General features: G+C 34.6%; 1 pseudogene; it reads left to right on the top strand.

Moving 5' to 3' along the window:
* Positions 1-7,180, top strand: part of LOC107751504 (uncharacterized) — a 25,826-nt pseudogene that overhangs the window by 12,376 nt on the left and 6,270 nt on the right.

The following is a 7,180-nucleotide window of genomic DNA, read 5'->3' as shown; positions in this document are numbered from 1 at the left end:
AGAGAGTGTTCGGCGAGTGAAAATATATCTGAGCTAAACTTATACTTAGCCTCCAACTCACACACTGGCGAGTAAAATCTGAGAATTTATTAGCAATTGGCTAATATTAGACATCATTTAGTCGCCAGAGTGAAGATTTACTCGCAATGTAGAGGGTTGTAAATGGTAAAATGTCACCACAAAATAAATAAATAAATAAATAATGTTTTATTTATATATAAATAAATATATTTATATTGTAGGTATAGTTGTATAGTTACTTTTTACCATAATACACATATTTTAAATCTATACAATTATTGTGTAATGTTAAAATCTAACAATGCAAAATAAATTATATTTATGTAATTATTTCTATAATTATATAATGTTACAATATATAATATTTAATCAATTACATTAATATTATAGAAATATTTGTGTAGTTATATTTTACCATTATATATTTTTGAGTTGATACAACTATTGTCTATACAACTAAAATATCTATATAATTGTAAAACTATACAAAAATATCTGTAGTGTAAATATAAAGGATTGCTAAAGATGATTGTTTCTAAAGCTGTGCACATATGTAAACTCTTTTTTGATGCTGCTGAATTGTCCATATTGTGCATTTCAGCATACACTTTAACATACAAATATTTATGCGTAAACGTACCTATTAATACTAGTGAGATCAGACTGACAGTTCATAATATTGACTATAAAAAATAATATTTGACAACACATTTTTGTGAAATGAGTGTGCCTGTGCCATCTATGCAACTCAGGTCAATGTTTCTAATGCAATGACATTCATATGTTTTTACATGTACGTGTCTAATTACATCTTGAAGCCACTGTATGTAGAGCACTGTCTTCTTTTTCCTCTTTTAGGTTTGTTAAGTCTCACTGTTTGAATCTCTGTGTTTATCAGAATGGCAGGGAGGCAAAGCAGTGGGCACCCTAATAATGGGTCCTGACGGTGAAATCATACGCTTGTCTCTCTGGGATCCCGCAGTTGACACTGAGGACCACCCAATAATGGGTGATGTCACACAAGGTCACGGTAATCGAGGCTTTACTTGGTTTTATATTGTGCTCAACCAAATAAACACAGAACACAGAAATGTCTATACTGGCTTTTGCTCGCAGGGCTCTTAAGGAAAAGAAAAAAAAAACTTTCAAACGTTCACAAGACGTTATTCTCAACGACGTGTGTTATTAGAGTTATTATGTTGTAAATGTAACTTTTTGTCAGGGGAGTCTGTATTAGTGTATTTCAAGGACAGATGAGGTGATGGGTGAGCGTTCAGGTCAAATAAAGGGAAACACAGCAGACAAAACAAAAATAGAGAGCACAGGAGGTCTGTAAAAGACAGAGATGATGTTAACATGAAGAATGTACCTCTTTGTTTCCAGTTCTTAAGGTTGTGACTTCTGAGGGAGATTTGAAACAGCCTTGGACGATCCTCATACAGGACAACGATACAGATGAAGGTTAGCATTTCCTATCCAAAGTACAAGAAGAATCGAATACGGAGTGTGCAGATTTATCATTAAACATGGTTCATATGGTTCATATACAAGTCTTATTTAAATGTTTCTGTTCTCATGTCAGATATGTATGTATTAGTAATATGCATTGCTAAAAACTTCATTTGGACAACTTTAAATGCGATTTTCTCAGTATTTAGATTTTTTTGCACCCTCAGATTCCAGATATTCAAATAGATCTATCTCGGACAAATATTGTTCTATCCTAACAAACCATACATCAATGGAAAGCTTATTTATTCAGCTTTCAGATGATGTATAAATCTAAATTTCAAAAAATTGACCCTTATGACTGGTTTTGTGGTCCAGGGTCACACACATATATATATATATATAGAAAATCTGTTTTTTATTCTGTTATCATGTTTTGATTGTGTTTTATTGTGTTAGTTAGCTGTATTTGTTAGTTATTTTTTACCTAATCAAAATAACCCGACTGCAGTTTGATTGAGATTAATTGGAATGCACAATGAGAGTTATTAAGTTTTTTTTCTTCTTTACCATTTAATAGTTTTAGGGTCAGTAAGATTTTTGCTGGTGTATATAATAATAATAATAATAATAATTATTATTATTATTATTATTATCATTAAATATTGTTAATTATTAACATTGCTCATATTACAATTTGGATAATATAATATAATATAATAATATAATAAAGATTAATTGTAGAATTCTATTATTTGGCTACTCTTTTATGAGTTCCGATCTCCTGGGCTCATTGTCTGATGTATCCGTAGACGTTCCAGCCTTCATATGGGTTCACTTAAGAACCTTTCATCAAATTTGCATTTTTACATAACCAACCTTTTTTAGAAATTCATCCCATCCTCAAACTCATATCATATGGGCTCTAAAATAAACAAGTAAAATACAAGTAAAAATAGTACAGTACAATGAAACACAAACACACAAACATGCATATAAAGCACACACCGCCCCCTCCCTCCCGCTCTCATGCTGGCTGCTCCACATCTGGTAGTGGTTTGCAGCAGTGAAGTATCCCGGACAGAGAAATCCGATCCCCCCCACAGGCTGAGGCCTAATCCCGGCCCAGGAGTCTGTGTGACTGACAGAGGCTGTGTTTTCTCAAGCCGACCTCTGGAGCTGCTCTGTTTCCTTTATCCTGTCACTGGTCAGAAACTCAACCCCCACCGAACCACCTCCTCCATTGGCTCGCCATGCAAGCGCTCTCTTCATTCGCCCCTTTCCTCCAATCCAGGCCCCTTCTGAAACAGACACTTTCTAAATAAAGACTCTTTGAGCAAATGGCTATCATCTCAGGGGCTACATCCACGTACCATGATATATATCAAAGCACCACAGCATAACCTTCTGATACTATCACTGTACTACGGTACCTTGAGAGTACTATTTTGTTTTTTAAATTCATAACAAGTTGCCCTATTGATTTATGTGAGTTTTAGAAACAGCCAGACATGTGTTACAGTCGATCATTCATCCATTAACAGACGTTAGTGCTGCAGACAGCAATTTAACCTAAAACCAAATGCCAATACGTGTGTCCTTGGGCTAATTCTGGGATGTTTTATGCTTGTCTGTCTGGACATTGACAACGTGCTAACAAGTTGGTCGCTGAAAATAGTAAGGAGTGTTCAGAGGTGCCACATAGCATTCTGGGGTGTCTGGAATGCTGGAGACGGGTGGCGTTCATTACAGATAGCCCCTCCACCAGCAGAAGAGAAGGAGGAAATGAAGCAGTGAAAATAAGAGGCGGGAATATTTCCCCTTCTTTGTGAAGCTAAAAATTAAGTGGGTTTTTTCATTCCCATTTGTCGAAATATTGATTTATTTTGAATTGAGGTTGATATCAAAGGAAAAAACACTCTGTTCTTTCAAAAAGGAGCATCTATAGAATCAGAATCGTTTTACTGCAATAACAACATTTCGAAAATACTGTTAATTAAATATGTACTATACTTTAAATGTACTATATATCACTGCCCTCTAATGGACATTCACATTGCATGATTTTCCAAAACATCAAAATCACTGGCATGACAACTTGTAATGAAGTGATACTGTACAACTTGGATCATATTATAACATAAATAGTTTATAGTTTATTTCCTATTACAATTATGGTTAGTTTTAAATTTGCACAGTACATTTTTCAGCTTGACCCGATAACTTTGTCATCTTGTACAAATGATTATGGCCTATAAGGCCAGGTTGAAAACATCATAGGCCTGATGCATAAAGGTTACAAAAATTGGCATTGAAATGTGCGCATGCAAGTTTCCACTCACTTATCTGGATTTATAAAAAAAAAATAACTTGGTGTAAATGTGTGCAGTGTATATGTGCACGCTTTCAAATTACATAAAGTTGAAATATATATAATATATAGCCTAATAAGTGAGTGATGCACTGATATTAGACAATTGTATTTACACTGCAAAACAAGTATCTGATTGCGAGTAAAAATATCTCAACATCGTATAATATATGTTTATTTTATTGCCAAAACTGCATAACATTGGATTGTTTAAAACATTTAAACATATTTTGCCAAATGGAATGGATGAGAATAATTCTTCCCTAAAAACATTTTCTGAAAAGCCTTTTATATACGATTTTGACAAATGTATGTGTTTTATGGCTATTTGGATGTTTTTATTCTAAAAGGATAATGGATGATTTTTAGCAATGCAATGTAAAGGCATAAATGGCACTTACACTCCATATCTAATATTTTTCTAGTATCCTGTAGGATATTGTGAAACAAGGTAGTTTAATATGGATAGAGATATGCATATGTAAATGATATACAAATGGGGGTATGGATAGTAAAACGAGGCGTTGTAAGCCTTGTACGTGCCAAAGATTTCTAAATAGCGAATTTTGTGCAGGTTCTGGCATGCATACAGATTTACACATCTGCCTTTTGTGCATCCATGCAATTTTAGGATGAAATATGTTCAGTTGCTTTGACACAATCTGTATTGTTAAAAGCGCTATATAAATAAAGGTGACTTGACTTGATAAGGGTCAGTTAAACTCCTAATGTGCACTGTTTACTCTTTACTAGCACTACCGCTAAAATATGTAGTTTCTTTGTCAACAAGTCAAACTGTCTAACAATTTTTCATCTGTCTTATTGTTTTTGAAAGAAGTCTCTTATGCTCACCAATGCTGCATGTATTTAATCAATAATACAGTAAAACAGTAAGAGATTTATTTCAATTTAAATTAACTACTTTCTATATTAATATATTTTTAAAATGTATTTTTTTCAGTGATGCAAAGCTGATTTGTCAGCAGTCATTACTCAGCCTTCAGTGTCACATGATCCTTTAGAAATCATTATAATATGCTGATTTGGTGCTCAAGAATGTTGAAAATATTTGTGCTGCTTAACATATTTGCGATAAATCTTTACTGTTACTTTTCATTAATGTGCCCTTGCAGAATAAAAAAAAAATACGGAACCCAAATATTTGAACAACAGTTTATATTTAAATGCAATTATCTCCTTTAAAAGTCATGCAGAAACGTGTTATGTCTGTTCACAGAGGAAGACACCACAAGTAATACTGAAGAAACTACTTCAAACACTGAACAGCTTGACTCTAGTCATGAGGTATGTCCTCACACAAACCTTTCCATTCACTATAGGTGCTGAGTGTGAGAGACACTTTTATTATCTAGTATGAAATATTTCACAGTGAGAGAGAAGGGATTAACTACGAACTAAAATTCAGTGCACCCACCACAATATAGCAAAGTCAGATATATCCCCTTTAATCAAAGCCAGTTCTGTCTCCAAATTAATGATATTTCCATTATGCCGACAAAGCCAGCATGCTTGTGCTCTCAATTAATATTCTTTTTATACTTCTGTGTGGAGCACAGCATGTGTTGATCAGTAGTTGTTATTAATCAAGCAACATAAGGTGCAATCTGTTGTTACACTGATTTTGTCTTCAAGGACACCGCTAAGTGCTTTTTTGGCACTAGAGAAGTTTTCCGTCCCTGTGATCCTTAACATTGTGCAGAGCAATGGCAAAAACACAAGAACTTTGCACAGCAAACTAATCAGACATTTTCATTTTAGCTTTTTTTTTTTTTTTGCCAGAAACACTGATGATCTATGAGCCTGAAAATGTTTAGTAATTCTACAGAATAATTGATTTTGTGAAAATCACTAAACATTTGTCTGGTGCTATTTTCTGTAGGTGTTTAAGGTCAATAAAACTGCAGAGACAATTAACGCTAAGAAGAGGCAGCATCCATTAGGTTCCTACAATAAAACAGTTTGGAAGAGGCAGGTGAGCTTGAACATGATAACATCAGATTGATGTTGACCTCTGGGAAATTTTAAGATAATTTTTGGTGAAAAATCTGATGCTGCTTTCTGTAGGTGTTTAAGGTCAACTCTCATGAAGAAACTAATGCAGAGGAGGAGGAGGAAGATGGTTTAGACTCTGACAATAAACCCATTTATAATGCACAGGTGAGTTTAATTTCATATCATCATGTTCTTCCAAACCTTTATGACTTTCTTTTAAATTTTCCTCTGCGTAAGTAAATCAGTAAGTCATGGCAATAACAAATGGGACACAGGATCTATCGATCATATATCATATGTGTGTGAATCTTTCCTGTAGGTAACTAGGAAAGCTCACATACAACAGAATAATGCAGCAGATGAAGAGGACAATTTAGGCTCTGACTGTCAGATTATTCAGAAAGAAAGGGTGAGTCTTCCTCTTTTAGCAGCACACTATTATGAGATTTGTTATAACCAAGTAACAGTTCAACAGGGTTCCAGCATGAATGATTTTGTGGAAATCACAATGAAATATGAGAGATGCTGTTTTTTGTAGGCGATTAAGGTGAAATCACGTGTAAAGCAGACTAAATCCAAGAGGAAGGAAAATTGTTTAGGCGCTGACAATGAAATAATCCAGGAGGAACAGGTGAATCTTCCTCTTTTACCTGTATGCAGTTTAGTACGCTATTATAAGATTGTCTATTATAAGAAGTCTTAATATTCTGTGAAGCCTAAACCATCTTCAGAGCAGCTGACCAAAGAGCAATAGATTCAGTTGGAAATCACAGACTTAAAATATATGAGGTGCTGTTTTCTGTAGGAATATAAGGTCAGATCACATGCAGAGAGAACTAAAGCCAAGAAGGATGACTGTTTAGGTGCTGACAGTGAGATCATCCAGGAGGAAGAGGCGAGTCTTCCTCTTTTAACCGTATGCCATTAAGTACATTATTATGAGATTGGTCACCTTCAACCTCTATAGCCAGAAAGTCTTAACAATCTGTGAAGCCTAAACCATCTTCAGAGCAGCTGACCTAAGAGCTACCGATTCAGGAGGAAGTCACAATAAAATATGTGAGATGCTGTTTTCTCTAGGTGTTTAAGGTCAGATCAAGTGCAAAGCAGACTAATGCCAAGAGGAAGGATGATTGTTTAGGAGCTGAGGGTGAAATAATCCGTGAGGCACAGGTGAATTTTCCTCTTTTACACTGTGTGTAACACTATTATAACATTTTCAGCAGCCATTACTTTAGAATTTTCAGCAGCCATTACTTTACTCTTCAGTGTCACAAGATCCTTCAGAAATCATTCTAATGATAATGTGGTGCTCAAGAAAAAAAA

This window comes from Sinocyclocheilus rhinocerous, unplaced genomic scaffold, assembly GCF_001515625.1.
Source record: "Sinocyclocheilus rhinocerous isolate Xijiao unplaced genomic scaffold, SAMN03320098_v1.1 scaffold3639, whole genome shotgun sequence".
Taxonomy (NCBI): Eukaryota; Metazoa; Chordata; class Actinopteri; order Cypriniformes; family Cyprinidae; genus Sinocyclocheilus; species Sinocyclocheilus rhinocerous.
This window is presented reverse-complemented; position numbering and strand designations above follow the sequence as displayed.